The sequence below is a fragment of the Vigna unguiculata genome, chromosome 6 (genome assembly GCF_004118075.2).
Source record: "Vigna unguiculata cultivar IT97K-499-35 chromosome 6, ASM411807v1, whole genome shotgun sequence".
Lineage (NCBI taxonomy): Eukaryota > Viridiplantae > Streptophyta > Magnoliopsida > Fabales > Fabaceae > Vigna > Vigna unguiculata.
The window spans coordinates 14,918,513-14,936,294 of NC_040284.1; the positions used below are offsets into that span (position 1 = coordinate 14,918,513).

General features: G+C 34.5%; 1 pseudogene; it reads right to left on the reverse strand.

Annotated features, from left to right (window-relative positions):
- Window positions 1-825: 825 nt before the first annotated feature.
- LOC114188447 lies at window positions 826-16,636 on the reverse strand (annotated as a pseudogene).
- Between the last annotated feature and the right edge of the window lie 1,146 nt (window positions 16,637-17,782).

A 17,782-nucleotide genomic window follows, 5' to 3' on the forward strand; every position in this document is an offset into this window, starting at 1 on the left:
GTATTAGTGGTTAAAAACCATCACAAATAAAATTTTTAACCGTTTAAAAATTCATAAAAGTTACACATGTCAAAAATAGCTGTGACAACAAAATTTAAACATCAATATTGTTGTTAGAAAAAAGAGTACAAACGGTTAAAAACTGCTATAAATTAACTTTTAGTTTATGATATTTTGTCATATCTTAACTATATTAAAAATCACCAAATAATATATCATATTTAATTATTATTTAACAATTATTGAATGTTTAAAACTGCTACAAATTGTTTAAATTATTTTAAAAGAATTAAAATTTCAAAAAGTATTTATGAATTATTTTTTTCTAAATTTTATAACCATTGTTTTAATTATTGGTTTTATTTAAAATCATTTAAAAAAATAAAATAATAGTATTAATATTTTACTATATTTAAAAAATTAATAATCTAATTCTATTATATAATTATTTAAAAAATTAATAATCTAATATATCATATCTTTAATCACGCAAAAATCTCTACAAGGTAAGTTGTTCTAGAAAAAAAAACATTTGCCTTCCATTTTTATTCGAAGAAACCGCACAACTACACATATCATATGATTTAACAATATAATATCAAATCAATATACTAGATCTGAAAATATACATTATAAAACAACTATAATATGTAAATTAATCAAGAGTCAAAATGACAATTATCATCCTAAAAAGGTACACACAACACTTAAACAGATAAAGCAAAAAAAAAAAAAAATTGGAAGAAAGAAATATTCACTAATGTCAACAACAACACATCTATTGGATCTATTGCATCAGCGACCTTGCCAAGACAATCAACCACATCAAATGCTTTCACAATTGATTAGGATGGAGGCATGATGAACATATACATGTTTAGATGGATTGATACCCTTAAATAATGGTAAAATGCCATGGTAGATGTTAATTATCCTTCCCATAACTCCTTAAAAAGGTGTTGGATAGTATCCACAATAATAATTTAATAAACTTATGTTCACCTTCAATTTGTAATCAAGTTATTTACCTGAATATACCTTGCAAAGTTGCAAGTACTAAAAAATCAGTGTTCTGAACCAGCTCCAAGATCTCCTCTCCCCTTTTATTCTCTGTTGTTGCTCCTAAATAATGATACGGAACCGTACATTTCAAGAAAATGAATCACCTCAATTTCTGGAGCTCTGTAATGGTTACTGTTAAGCACTTAACAAAAGATTGAAAGTAATTCAAAATAAACCAATTAATTAAATAGACACAAAAGCAATTTAGCTACGCATTGCATTACATGAATATATCTACATTAAAAAAATGTCTCTTTGTTGTAAATATTTGATGTGAGAATAGCAATCTTATATTTAGGATCCAAAGTTGGCACCCTTATAATAGATCTCATGGCATTCAATGTTTTAGAGATCCTTAGGAAATCCTCCTCCATTTGCATTCATGGCCACATAGCAAGATCAAAAACATAAAACACTGCAAATGTTGAACATTGTAAATAAATTCGATTGTGTGCACAAAACACTACATGCACGTATAAAACATTATACTGAGAGTACTTTCTAGAGTAGAGTACTTGTTTATTTTTGAGGTACAAAAATATCAGCAAAGAGAATGTTGGCAATGCAATCAGATAGCTTGGCTACAATTCCAACCTTAGTCTATCAGAAAGACCATAATATTAGAATAGAAACCGTAAAAGAAGACTCGTAATATGCACTATACGGGGATAATAGTATAAACATGAACATAGCAATATTAGAAAGAAGGAAAACGATTGTTTGAGAAAGAAAATGTGACAAACTGACGTGGATTTAATTAAATAAATTTCTTAATTAAAAAATATTTCACTGCACGTGTGAGAGAGAAATGTGAGAGAGAAATGTGAAGGAAAGGAAGTGTGGTTCACGAAATTGGGGTTCTCTTTCACAATCTTGTGCTGGATTCAAAACATTGCTCGTTTATCAAAACTCCATTCTCGGTGCACATTGAATTTCTTCCATCCCACCTGCAGGAAACCCTTTCTTCCCCACGGTGCTTGACGAAAACGAGATTGCAGTAGAACATTCCCGACGGTGGTTGACGGAAAACCGTTCATCGTGGAAAGCATTGAATTTGCAGGTTAGGTTTCAATTGGAAACCATAGTTTTTTGGATTCGAATGCATTTTTAGGGTTTTTCAGTTTTCATCGGAAACTGACTTGGTTGTTATGATTTGTGTCACAGCGTCGTACCATTGTCGGAGCTAGGTCGAAAATTGAAGGTGTGGTCTTGTTGAGACCGTTTTTGGGCCTTGGGCCGACGACGGTGTCGTCCCACAGGTGGTCGAGGAAGTTTTTGTGGCAGACAATGACAAATTAAGTGGCAGACGCAATAGTAACTTTTTGACAAAAACTTTCCCACTTCGCTCATCAATTCATTTTGAAATGAATTTCACCATAAAAAACAACTGCACATTTGTTTTCATTATTTTACTGAATAATTGGGTCTATGCATGATGTGGGCTACCTCATTTGCATTTCCTTTTCACCAATCTTTGTTATTAAAAAAATCACTACAAATATTTTGGTCTCACCAAGATATGGGAAGCACATAAAGTTCCAAAATCATTTGCTTAGATAAAGTCTGCAGCTTTAAATGGCAATCACTAACTAATTAAATGGCAAACACAGTAAAAGGGTTTTGCATAACAGGTTTTCAAGGACAGGTGACAACTTCCTTTGCATTTTATTTTGACCAATCTTTCTTATTCAAAAATCACTACACCTTTTTTGGTGTCACCAAGATATGGCAAGCAAATAAGGTTCCAAAATAGTTTGCTTACACTAAGGCTGCAACTTTAAATGGCAATCACGAACTACTTAAATGAAAAACACAGTAAAGGGTTTAGCACAACAGGTTTTCACGGACAGGTGGCTACCTCATTGCATTTCCTTTTCACCAATCTTTGTTATTAAAAATATCACTATAAATTTGTTGGTCTCACCAAGATATGGGAAGCACATAAAATTCCAAAATTTTTTGCTTAGACTAAGTCTGCAACTTTAAATGGCAATCACTAACTAATTAAATGGCAAACGCAATAAAGGGTTTTGCACAACAGGTTTTCACGGATAGGTGGCAACTTCCTTTTAATTTTCTTTTGACCAATCTTTCTTATTAAAAAACCACTACACCTTTTTTAGCTTCACTAATATATGGCAAGTAAATAAGGTTTCAAAATAGTTTGCTTACACTAAGGTTGCAGCTTTAAATGGCAATCACGAACTACTTGAATGACAAACATCGTAAAGGTTTTGCACAACAAGTTTTCACGGACAGGTGGCTACCTCATTGCATTTCCTTTTCAACAATCTTTGTTATTAAAAAATGACTACAAATTTTTTGGTCTCACCAAAGTATAGGAAGCACATAAAGTTCCAAAATCATTTGCTTAGACTAAGTCTGCAGCTTTAAATGGCAATCACTAACTAATTAAATGGCAATCGCAATAAAGGGTTTTGCACACAACAGGTTTTCACGGACAAGTGACAACTTCCTTTGCATTCTCTTTTGACCAATCTTTCTAATTCAAAAATCACTACACCTTTTTTTGTTTCACCAAGATATGGCAAGCAAATAAGGTTCCAAAATAGTTTGCTTACACTAAAGTTGCAGCTTTAAATGGCAATCACGAACTATCTAAATGGCAAACATAGTAAAGGGTTTTGCACAACAGGTTTTCACATACAGATGGCTACCTCATTGCATTTCCTTTTCACAAATCTTTTTTATTAAAAAAATCACTACAAATTTTTTGGTCTTACCAAAGTGTGGGAAGCACATAAAGTTCCAAAATCATTTGCTTAGACTAAGTCTGCAGCTTTAAATGGCAATCACTAACTAATTAAATGGCAAACATAGTAAAGGATTTTGCACAACAGGTTTTCACGGACAAGTGGCAACTTCCTTTGCATTTTCTTTTGACTAATCTTTCTTATTCAAAAATCACTACACCTTTTTTTGTGTCACCAAGATATGGCAAGCAAATAAGATTCCAAAATAGTTTGCTTACACTAAGGCTGCAGCTTTAGATGGCAATCACGAACTACTTAAATGGCAAACGCAGTCAGGGCTTTTGCCAAACTTCTTTCCATGTACAGGTGCCCATTTAAATTCAAACTAAATTTATCCAAGGCTACATGCTGAACTTTTTTATCCAAAAATTACTGCATAATTTGTGTCCCTGGGTATTTTGTCTACACATTTTGCGAAAATAATTTGAAATATTTGTTGGAGATTTTAGTGGTAGACATTGACAACTTAAATGGCAAATGCAATAGGTGTTTTTGGACAAATACATATTTGTGACACATCAAACTTGATAAATGACACTACTTTGGTAAAGACAAAGTAATTGTCTTATACATAGTAAGTACTAAAACATAATATTCTAGCAAAAAGTCTAACTGATGTCTCATCACAAGGTTTTGCGATGTCATAATAACATAAATACATCAACTATTTTCTCTCTAGAAATTTCAAAAAAATAAGTACACACATCAATTTACGAAACTTTCGTCTCTGATATGTGGCAAATGGAGTTCAAATTCTTGCACTCTTCAAACGTAATCGTGGCTGATGCTTCATTCGGTCATACATATTGCTTTCTTCACATTCATTTGTGTCTTCATTATCAAACTCTACTGCTTTTACAACGTGCTTAAGTCAGTGTTCTTAGTTTGAAACATTTTCCTACAATTACTCTCCACTTCAATTTCGTTTAAATTGAATTTTCCTACTGGTTGTTAATAGATGCAACATATTTTGTTCCACAAGAATGCCTCAAATGTATCTACAAAGAAAATTAAACAGCTACACTAATGGGACTTACTAAAATGTCGTATACAAATCAAATGTATGATAAGTTATTCATACCTTATTTTCATTGGAGCTATTACCTTGTTCCATATCCATACTTAGTAGAGGTATCAACAAACACTCACCAACGACCTAAAAACTAAAAATGACCACACAAAAAATAAATCATAAAAGCCAAAAAAGCACATCACCAAAACGGATAAAACACACAACATCACATGATCAAATAAAGTAATCAAACTCATAAAACAAGGACCAAAATATTAAACAACAAACTATAACTATTTATGTGGCAAAGGCACTGCAACTTTTAACATTCAAATAATATAAATCTCAATTATTTCTTTATAAAAAATATGAAAAACTTTAAATTACATATACATAATAAATTTCAAACACCTACCTCATGATACTCCAAAGGTCTCTTCGTAATACTCCAAAGCATAATTCTTTCACAAAATATGACGCATATAAGTGGTGCACATTTCTAAAATTTGTAAATCAACATTAAAAACAGAACCAAGTTTAAACAAATAATTAGCACATTAGAATGTGCTTGGAAATAAAGTTCCAATCTAAATTCTTAAATGGTGTTAACTAGGTGTATGTTATTCACCATTGACACTAATAGCGAAGTGATACAAAATGAAATGCATTGCAAGTTTTCAAAAGTTCCAATATTCTTACAGAATCGTAACTACAAAATTTAATCTCATTTTTGTCATTAAACATATGTAGCATTTATGATTCAAATTAAACTTTGATTCATAGGTTAAATGAACAATGTAAAGATATAATAAGATTTGTAACCAAATGAAAATGAAAAGATAAAGAATATGAGAAATGGAGAAAACATCACTTAAACAAGGACCAAAGTATTAAACACAAAACTCTAACTATTTATGTGGCAAATGCATTGCAACTTTTAGCATGCAAATAATATAAAGCTTCCAACTAATACAATTCATTCAACAAGTGTGTAAGACTAGATCATACAGATGTGCAGCTGTTGAAGATTGATCTTGGATCATTCTTGAAGGTTTTGACTTGGTTTTTGAAGCTTAGAGGAAGAGGTCTAGTAGGCTAGGTTGTGTTACCACTCAGGTTTGGTCTTTCTCAAGCTTCTGGGTTATGCCTAGTGGTTTTCCAAGTCGGCAAGGGTAATCTTGTTGTGTTGGTGTAGTTATTGTGTTATTCAAGAGTAATTGTGTGATGTTTTTTCATATTTTGAAAGTGTAACCTTGTAAACTTTGTAAATCTTTTGAAATAGTGCAAAGTCAAGCTCAGGTTGTCTTGACTAACTGGATGTAACTCAGGTTTGAGTGAACCAGTATAAAAATCTTGTACATTGTGCTTGTCTGTAACTCTTCTCACTTGTTTAGCACTTTAAAGTTTAAAGAAATTATAATTGAACCATCTTTTTGATATTCTTGTGTGTTCTAGCATGATCTAAGGATTTGCTCATGTTTGTATAACTCATTTGAATCAATCTTGTTTGATCTTTTATGTTGTTTCTAATTTAAATCACAAATTCGCATTTCTGCAATTTTTCCAATTTTTCAATCTACTGTTTTTCTGATTTAATCTGTTGATTCTATCACTACTATATTTGTTTAATGAAATCAATCGATTGTCTCTATTTTTGATCGGTTGAAAGTGTTAGTCCAGGAGTGTTTGCATCCTTACTTTGTGGTTAATTTCATCCAGTTAAAAAATGTTTTAAACTTTTAAAAGTCATCTTATTTTTTAACTAGCCAATTCAACCTTCTATTTCTTGACATTTCAACAATTTCAATACTTACAAATACTTGAATGAAATAAAACTTTTATCAATAGATAAAAAAACATAGTTCATCAATAGATAAAAAAACATAATTTGTACAAGAAACTTTTATGTTGAACATATTGTAGGTTTAACAAATTTTACTATGAATTCTTACTCTTGAATTATTCCCAATTACACACAAAATCACCACTAAAAGAAACACTAGTGCAAAATGATCAAGTACTGACACAAATTAATGACGGGTTAAAAGTCATTAATGTAAAAAAACGGTAACAAATTTTTAAATAAAATAAAGCTTTTGACAATAGTTTTATAGGAACTAGCGTTAAAATTTGAAATTTAAGGGAAATAACGACGGTTGAGCGAGGAACCACTGTTAAAAGTTCTTATAGTTAACAGTAATTGGATGGGGAACTGCTGTTAAAAGTAAAAAAAAAAGAAAATAGTTGGGTTGAGAACTATTGTTAAAAGTGATTTTCACTTTAAAAGAGGTGAAATCTTTTCTCTTTCCAAGTGTTACAAAACCAATTTTAAAATTATTTTTAATTGTGATCGAAAGCATTGTTTATAGTAGTAAAAGGCCTTTAATAACGATATAAAGTGCATTCTTTACAATGGTTCTACAACTGTCGTTGATTGAGCTATAGTTGAAATTTGAGCGTTTTGACAATGACTCAAATCATTGTCATATATATTACCTAAAACCACAATTCTTTATAAAGTTATCATAATATACACAACCTATGTTCATAGTGAGAATCGTTGTTGTATACGTGATACAAATTTAAAAGTTTCTCAATTATGTTGCCAATACAAAAATTTTGAAGTGGTAGTGGTGGCGGTGGCAAGTGATGGCATCAACAACAGTGAAGAGCATGATGTCACCAATGAGGGAACGATGTCAGAAGTAAGAGTGCAAACCAGTGAGCTAACCAATAGTAGAGTCAAAGAGAACCAAATGGCAACAACGACAATGTTGAGGAGCACAAGAAAAGTCCAACGATGACAATAAGAGTGTGAAAGCAAAGGTGAGAGCGTGAACCAACAAACTAACCAATGGCGATAAGAGAAACCTAGATGCTTGCTTCTGAACGACAGGATCGTTCACTCCACCTTCCTCGTCCTCCTGTATAAACTTGATAAAGGGATCATTCACCCTTCTTCCTCGAGTGGGGCTACCTCTATAACATTACTATCCATCAAAGCCAGTATGGGTTAGTCGAGAGTGGTGTGGACAACTATATGATGTTAGGCCTTCACCTTAGTAGTGGCTAATTTTGAAAGGAGATTAGCCCTAAAATTTTGTGACATATTCACATGCTCCAACTTGGTTAGTTTAAACTTGTCCAACATTCTTCTTACCACATGATAGTAGTGTAACAAAAACAAATCTTTGACTTGAAAAGTACCCTCCATATGCCCTACCACCAACTAAGAATCGGATCTACACGTGATATTCTCGGCACCCATGTCTGTTGCTAACAGCAGCCCCAGAATTAATGCTTCATATTTAGCTTGATTGTTAGAGGGCTTAAAACTGAATCATAAGGATTGCTCCAAAAAGAAAGTTATTCAAGCCTAGTAGCATGATGACACCTCCTCCTCCCTTTGCATTAGAGGATCCATCCACCGAAAGGACCAACTTGCTTCCACTTGACTATGGGACTCCAACTAGCTCATTAATGAAATCAGTGAGGCATTGCGCCTTGATTGGTCCTCGTTCCTCACAACTATAACATCTTGGTCGGATATTACTAATTTAAATAATTAAAATAGGAAGTAAGTATAAAATTGCATTTATGATAATTCCTTTTCCCAAACGCGGGAAAATTGAAAACATTTATTATATCGCATTAAACCAAAATTCACAAACTATAATTTTCGATTACAAATTCTGAGTCTAGTAAGATAAATGTTTACAAAATGTTTAAAATCCATAAAACAAGAAAACATCATAAAGGCTTTTCCCCAAACAAGAAAATATATGCTTCACCCGCAACACCTGCAACATCATTTGCTCCCGTGTAACACATTACACAATCATCGCCAAGCACAAGTAGATAAGGTGAGCTTAACAGAATAAAAGTACACTACACAATGTAATAATTAATCATTCATTATTCCAAACACATCTAATACTCCTAAGTCTCACCATATAATATATCATTCCCTCATAACAAACCAGTTTCCTTTCTTGCGCCCCAATGCCTCTTGGAAGAGAATTTCTCCCTTTGTGCACAAACACCTCGTGCAAAAACAAGCAACAACCCTTACTCTGTTCACCAAAATCCGGTAAGAGCATTTCTTTCCTTAGGACTTACAAGCAACCACCCTTGCCTGCTCACCAAAACCCGACAAGAGCACAACCCTTACTTGTTCATCAAAACCCGATAAGAGTGTTGCTTTTCCTAAGACTCACAAGCCACAATCCTTAATCCTCAACTTCTAAAACTTCCCCTGGTTGCATCCTAGTTCTATACCCTTTGATGATTACATTGATCAATTTTTGCTGCCACAAGTGTCTACTCGCCCCTCCAACTATAGGTCACCACCTAATAGTCCACAGTTGGAATAAATTTGACATGGCCACGATCCACGACACCAAGTGAAGTTCCCTAATAGGAACCGCAGTCCGTATTTGTCCCGAGATTACCAAACTCGTCAGCTAACACTAAGGAGGGTAATCTTCCAGAACCCATCCGTACGAGCCACGATCTCGCACACTCTACTAGACTTCCAAAACCACCAGCAAAGGTTACCCCAATACCAGTTGTTAGGCCACGTGTTATCCCAATACAAGTTGCACTCGTAATTGGGCCCCCAACAAAGCATCGCATCAAGACCTCTATCCAAAGTTGTGTAGAATCCTCCTCGCGATCCAACTTTGCACCCAAAACCTCCTGGCGCATCTCTCACTTCGCGAGGCGGAAATTGGTTCCAGACCGCCTAGCGATCTCCTCCCATCGCCAGGTGACAAGCCTTCCTAGAGCCTCTGTCAGCGAACTCCGCCTGGCGAAGCCTTTGTAACTTCCTAGCCGGAAATTACTTATTTAAAATAAGAAAAATCAAGATTATATATATATATATATATATATATATATATATATATAACCTCATTTATTAATTACTTCTTTTCCCAAAATGCGGGAAAATTTAAAACAATTATTTCGACGCACCAACATCCACATGCCCACCTACATCAACATCTGCTACCATGTAACAAGTTACATGATCATTGCCACACACACAGATAGGGTGAGTTCATTTAAATAAAACAACTAAAATATGATAATAATTAAAGCATCTAAAGATTATAACACGCGTTAGCATTTTTTTCCTTTTTCCTTAGTTCCTCAACTTTCAACCCTTAATTTAGACGTCTATTGATTCTACACCCTTTGGTGAGTCCACTAATCGATCTTTGCTGCACGAGTGTCTACTCGCCCTTCCGACTATAGGCCACCACCTGATAGTCCACACGCGGGAATAAACTTACCACGACCTCACACTGTGACACCAAGTGGAGTTCCCAAAAATGAATAGGAGTTCGTAGTTGTCCCCTGACTACCAAACTCTATTAGATTCACTAAAGAGGGCAATCGTCTGAAACATCGTCGTACGAGCCACGATCTTAAACATTCCACTGGACTTCCTAAACCACCAGGCTACAACCTAGAGTGGCCACGTGTTACCCCAATACAAGTTACACTCATAATTGGCCCCCCAGCCAAAACATCGCATCATGACACTCATTCAAAGCTGTGTAGAAAACCTCCTCACGAGCCAACTCTGCACCTAAAACCGCCTGGCGGGCATCTTACACCGCCAGGCGCCATCTAGTCCATTCTCATTGTCACCGCCTGGCGGACCCAAACCCGCCGCCAAGCGCCTCGCATAGACAGTGGCCACTGCCACTATTTTGGAACTCTATCACCTGGCGGCTAGCCCTACGTTGCTAGGCGCCATACCAGTAGCGCAATGCTACTGGCTTTTGACATTTTCATTAGGTATTAAGAGACCTCAAACTTACAATGCCTCATTCTTATAACAATCATATTATTCCAAACATAATACTATAACCAAAACTCAATATATACAAATAACTCATGCCCAAATCAAGTATTTTCATGTCCAATTTATTCTTCTTTATTTACTAATTGAAATATGCCTCAAAATTGTCAATGTTGTACATAAACCTTAAACCATACCAAACGATGAACATACAAGCTAGCCCCCTCCTGGACATCAATCTCATTCATTCAGGCATGTTTATAAAACTAATTTGCACGTTCACACACTTCAATCCATTAATTGCATTCCATAACAGTTTTCCTAATTCAAGTTGTGCTTCATACTTAGATATAAAGTAAACAATCATGACTACAATATTTTACCAATTTATACCTATGATCTCCAATATAGATCAACACTCCAACAAACACATAATTACATTTAAACGCATACAATTCATCACATTTTGTCTAAGAACACTTTTTATTATTTCATGCATTTAATTCCATTCCCTTCTTCCTTATATGCATGGTAATGTACTCCCTCACCTATTTCAAATGAATAAACCCCTACCAACCAACCCAAATCATGCAGAATATCATGAACAAAACCCTAACAAACACAATTCGCAAAGTCAACTCTAGACATTCTCTATTCTAGTGTGTCGCCTGGCAGCAATCTAGGTGTTGTCAAACGATGCGTGGCAATCTGGGTTCTGCCAGGTTTCTCCCGCACCTTTCGTGACCCCAAACAATCCCTATTTCAGCATCCACCATCATACCGATACAGTTTCAAATGCACACATCATAAAATGTTCATACTTCATTCATTTATATCTTTTCACAGAAAAACAATGCGCCAATCATAGACCTAGAGCATGCTTATTCATTCTCAACCCCAACAGGAACCCTAATTGCCCAATTTCATACAATACTCTTACATTCAACATATAAATATTAATGCAGTCAAATTCACCCATAACAATTCATATTCACGCATATAGATCATCACGACAACATCACGGATAACACAAAAACCTAGAGCAAGCCAAAACTGGTCACCCCTAGTTCGCGTTGCTTGGCGGATCATCCTCCGCCTCGAGGCGTTTCATGAAGAAAACCCAGAAAAATGGGTCTGAAGCTTGTGTCGACTGGCGGATCGCGTGTGACCACCAAGCGGTTACTGGAAAATTCCAGAAACTCGAACGAAAATCAAATAAAATGGAAAAAATAGCATTCTCAAATCCTTGGCACATCACGAGTACATATCACTAAAATTAAAACAAACAAGGAACTTCCCTAACTTGGATATCCTTGTTCCAAAGACAATTTTGTTGAAATTCCTTATGATCTCCAATGGCCTCCCCTTGACTCTCCACCCAAAAACTCTAAATCTCTCTGCAATTCCACCCTATTGCTCTGAAAATCCGCAGCCCACTATCCTCACAACAATACAGTGCTATTTTCTTCTCTAATTCCTTTCTCTCACACCATTACAACCCAATAACTACCCTATTTACTCAATAAAACGAAAATTAATTAGAGTAAAGGTTAATGGCCATTCAAGAGCCATTATTAGATGTTTTTCCAGCCCTACCTTGGTTGTCCCTTCAGGTTTCTTCCACCCTTTCACATTCATGCCAAAATAATGTTTAACAAAAAGAAAGTTAATTTGAGTTCACCAAGGTTTGAACTTACAACCTCTTAATTACTAAGTATATGCACACAACCAATTTAACAAATTCATGTTTCATGATGACTAATATAATTCTATGATTATATTATCACTCAACATGATCAAGCATATTATCAAAAATAATAATAAATAAAATAACACATAAATGGCATACATAAGACTTGAACCCAAGTCCTTTCACCTAATTAAGTACTCTTAACCATTTGAGTTAATACTATTCCACATCATGCAAGTCAGAATTAATTATCATAAAGACTTCCACTATCTGCATGTATTAAATAATTATTTATTTAATTATTTAAATTTAGTGGGTCTTACAGCCTCCCCTGCCGCCAAGTGCCACATGAATCTAGTGGCCACTATCACTATTTTGGGTCTCTATCGCATAGCAGCTCGTCCCGCATCGCTAGATGCTATACCAATAGCACAATGTTACTGGATTTTTTAGTACTCTTGAATAGGTTCCAATGCACCCCAATCATACAACACACAATTCATATCACACTACAATTATCCAGTCATAATCCCTATGATTGAATCACAATGCACACATCCATTTACTGACATTTCATAATTAAAACATGCATTTATACAATTATCTATGAAATTTACCATACCCTTATTCTTTTACCCAAATGCAACCTACCACACTACATTTCTTCAAACATCATAGATTGCACATAATAACAGTAACCAAAACAGGCACTTTAAACGTCACAGTCACAAAAACATTACTCTCATACTCTTTTTAGGTCCCAATCGTCACTTGATCATACACATATTCAATTTAACTACAAAATTGTGTGTTCTCTCCAACACCTCTACCAATTATCCAATAATATACACATAACTCCTTTGACCATCCACCCAAAATCCCAACTCGAAATAGAATCAGGGTGTTGTTAGAGATGACAAATAAACCCGCCCCTGTGGGTATTGTCCGAACTCGTCCCGTTTTGATGGGGAATCCCCGCATTGACTTGGTATGTGTATGGGTATGGGGAATCCCCGACTTTTTCAATTGGGTATGGGGATGGTTGTGGGGATGTACATATCCCTGCCATAATACTTGTCCCCGCCATATCTCTGTCATCATTTAAATTATTAAAATATTCACAATTAATTAAGTAACCCTATATATATATATATATATATATATATATATATATATATATATTTCAATTTATTTTTAATTATTTGGTTTGTCATGAAACTCATTCGCATGTCCAATATATTTTTCATCTTATCATAACATTTATGTAATTATGTTAAAATGATGTATGTCAATTAAAAAAATTTTATGTCTCATATTTGAATATTTCTATTATTTTTTAATATTTTTATTTATTGTATATTTTCCTTTCACATAAGTATGTTTAATACTCTCAATTTAAGTGTTTAATAGCATAAAACTTTCATTTACTAGGTAATATAAAAAAAAATTACTTATTTTTATTAATTTTTGTTTCATTTGAAGAACTCTTTTGTTTCTCAACCATTGAGTATATATGTTGATATTTGAAAAGTGTTCTTAGATGTCTAAGGTATTTTTCATCTTATCATACCCTTAATTATACATTTATTTTCCTTTGTGAGATTTCTTTCAATAGTTTCTAAGACATACATTTGTTAATTTTTTAATATTTTTATTTGTTGTTTATTTTCATCATGTAGAATACTATTTCAGTATATTTAATCTAATCATTTTTTATTTTCTAACTCATTATATCAATCATACTGTAATTTTTCACTATAATTTTATAAATAACTTTTATTTCCTACAATATCAAAATTTAATGTAATTGTCATGAATATTATTTTATCACTATCAAACATATATTGGAATTCAAAAGATACAATATCCATGCTAAATTTTTTTATTATGTTTATTATTTGTTATTTGCGTCATTTTGATTAAGTGATGTATTATCATTTTTATTAGTGTATAAAAAAAGAGATTCATTAGAATTTAAAAAATTGAAGTAAACAAACATTTAAAATATATTTTAATTTGAATATTTGTTTTCCTTTAAATTTTTTTAAAAATATTTTTAAATTTTATCAACTAGGTTTCATTAATGTTTGCAGTTTGCAAATTTAATAAATGTTTTAGTTTTCATGAAATTTTATTTGGTATTCCAATCTAAAATGTAAATAATTATAATTGATTTCAAAGTATTTGATATCGAAGAAACAACAATCCTCTTAATATTGAATATTTGATAATATTATGTTTCCTTTACAGTAATTTTTTATTATTTTATAAAAATTAATTAAAATTTATATTGAAGTAGTAAGGAAACATGTACGAGTATCATATAAGATTATACCCGTTACCCGGTGGGGATGAGGATGGGATAAAACTTTGATACCCGTTGGGTTTGGGTATGGGGATGGGGATGAATATTTTTTACAGGGATGGGTATGGGATAATGAAACTCGTTCCCGCCCTGTCTCGTTGCCATCCCTAGGTGTTGTTCTGTACCTGATGTGTCGCCTGGCGGCAGTCCAGGTACTGCCAAGTGGTGCATGCAAATTCTAGGTTATGTCTAGAGTTTTCCTGTACTAGCGCGCATCCCCAATTCCAAGTTATCAATTAGACATGCATTTTGGTTTATCTTTAACAATCGGTCCACTTATAATTTTCATGCTAGTTCGAATTAATATCATTTTCATGAAAATAATACATCAATCATAACAAAATCATATTTCATCATTCCCAATTCCCACATGAACCCTAATCCCCAATCATAGCTACATGCATGCAATTTTCACTAAGGTAATGCATACTTAGTCATTTAATCATTGCGTTAATCATACAAACAAATATACATATCCAATCCAGGCATTTCAACATTGCTAAAAAATTCAGAATCTAGAAGAACTGGCAAGCTAGTTAGCGTCGCCTAGCGGCCTAGTGGGGAGAATATGGCTGCCAAGCGGTTCATCCCCAAGACCTAGAAAATTGGGTTCTAGCACATTTGTCACGTGGCGGGTCTTCATGACCGCTAGGCAATTTCTGAAAAATTCCTAGAAATGTTAAACCAGTGAACAATATTCAACAGAACAAGCACCTCAACATACCATATATCACGAAAACATATAATTTAATCATAAACATAGATAGTAACTCCCCTAACCTAGAATTTCCACTCCAAAAGTGCTCTTAGAATCCTTCCTTGCACCACAATTGGTCTCCCCTTTGATCTCAACCTTTGAGCACTCCTTCCAGCCTTTTAACACTCTTCTAAGCCAAAACTCCCTTTTGGTAGCCACACAAAAATGACTTCCCAAGAGTACCACTCTCCTCCCTCTCATCCATTATTAGCATCATTAATTCTCCCTTAATTACCCAAAACGAAAATAACAATTAACACCATTAACATGTGAGTTTATTGGATTGTAACAGATGATTCCATGCCTCTTTGGTTTCTTTGATGGCTGCTAGGGTTTCTAGGTTTTCCCTAACATTGTTGAACCAAAAAAATAATAAAAGACAAATAAGTCAAGGCTAAATCATGCTAGCCAACCCACCATAACTCAATTACCAAACAATTGCACAACCATTCAACTAATTCATGTTTCGTGATAATTCCTATACCTCTAGGATTATATTATCACGCACCATAGTCAAACATACTATTAAAATAATAAAACAATTAAATTAATACACTAATGGCATACACAAAGCTCAAATCCAAGTCTTCTCATAATAGCCAAGTACTTTAACTACTTGAGCTACCATTGCTCCTTGTTCACTCTTCATATTAATTAACTTAGGGATTCCCGCCCCTGCATTTATTAAATAAATATTTATTTATTTATTTATTTATTTATTTTTCTCAGATCTTACAACAACGAATGTAGTATTCATACAATTCCATGGACCATGCTACCATATGTCTTGAAAGAAAAACCACCTTATTCCCTTTTTACAAACCTTCGCAAATGTCCTGCCTGAATTAGCTCATCGATTTTGTCCTTCAGGGTGAAGCAATCTTTCGCAGTATGCCCAAAGTTGCGATGGTACCGATAGTGCTTAGTGGTGTTAGCATTAGGGGGTGTCGGCATCCTTCTAGGGGTGCATATAAGATTTGCATTAAGTGCTACCTCCAAGATCTTTGTTTTGTTAGATACCAAAGGAGTATACCTATGGTATCTTGGCTGGTTGGGTTCCCTAAACTTGTTGTCAGGCCTAACAATTGTCCTCCTATCCTTTTTCGGCTGCCTTCGTTCAGGGTTATCCACCCTATTAGCATTGTGGAACTCTAAGAGTTTCTCCATCTGCATAAACTAGGTGGCCCTCATTCGGAGTTCCTCCAAATCTGCTACAGGCTTCTTACACAAACTATCGACAAAAGGACCCGACCTTAGAACTGTGACAAGATGATGCAAGGCCACCTCAAGGTTTAGATTACTGATGTTTAACGATATCTTTCCAAATCGTTCCATGAACTCACACAAAGATTCCCCCCTTTCCTGGTGTATATTTACTAGTGTTAGGGAGGTGAGATGATGAGGTTTGCTAGTAGCAAACTGGATACCGAAATGTGTAGTCAACGTTTCAAAGTAATCAACAAAGTTAGGTGGCAGTCGCATAAACCAGCTAAGGGCGTGACCTTTCAAAGATGTCGAAAAGATGCAAAAGATCACATCCTCCGATGTGTACAGTCCCACCTATGTGGTAAAGACGTTGACATGCTCCTTGGATTAATGGTACCATCATACTAACTAATGGTTAATCCCTTCCAATGCACTAGGAGCTCAACATCCATAATACCATCCACAAAAGGGTGGCGTCTAGGTGCTCCCATTCTCATGCCAATTTGGTTGGTGTAGGTTTGTGTTTTAGATCCTTCCCGACCTGACATCTCTTCACGTTCCTCTTCACCACGAGATGCCTCCCCCCTTTGGGATGGTTGCTCCACCTGCCTTCGTATCCTTTGATTTTTTGCCCTCAAGGCGTTAATTTCTTCTTCGCTTTTGCGCCTCAATTATTCCAACTGCCATTGCATCTCCCTCTACATCTCCTCTTGCACCTCCCGTTGCATCTTCGCCAATGCCGTGTTTTGATCCATCGTTGTCCTTGTTGACACCATGTATCTTGAGAACAACTTGACCCCACAGTGGGCGCCAAAATATTCTTTTACGAAACTAAATTGTCTCAAGAGCCTTCTATCCTCCACTTCTACTCCTTAGAATTTGCCTCCGGGTAGTACGCCAAGGGGATGGGGTACCTGCAAGCACTCTAACGCTCAAGTTATTGGTCTTCTAATATAGTATGTATATTCAAGCTAAGTTAAGATAGTTGCCTTTACCTTCGGAAATTACACCTTATTTTATATTACCTGACTTTGATTCTGACTTCATTATTCGCAATGTTGTTTTCATTCTTTCATAAATGCTAATAAACCCCATGAATATCCAATT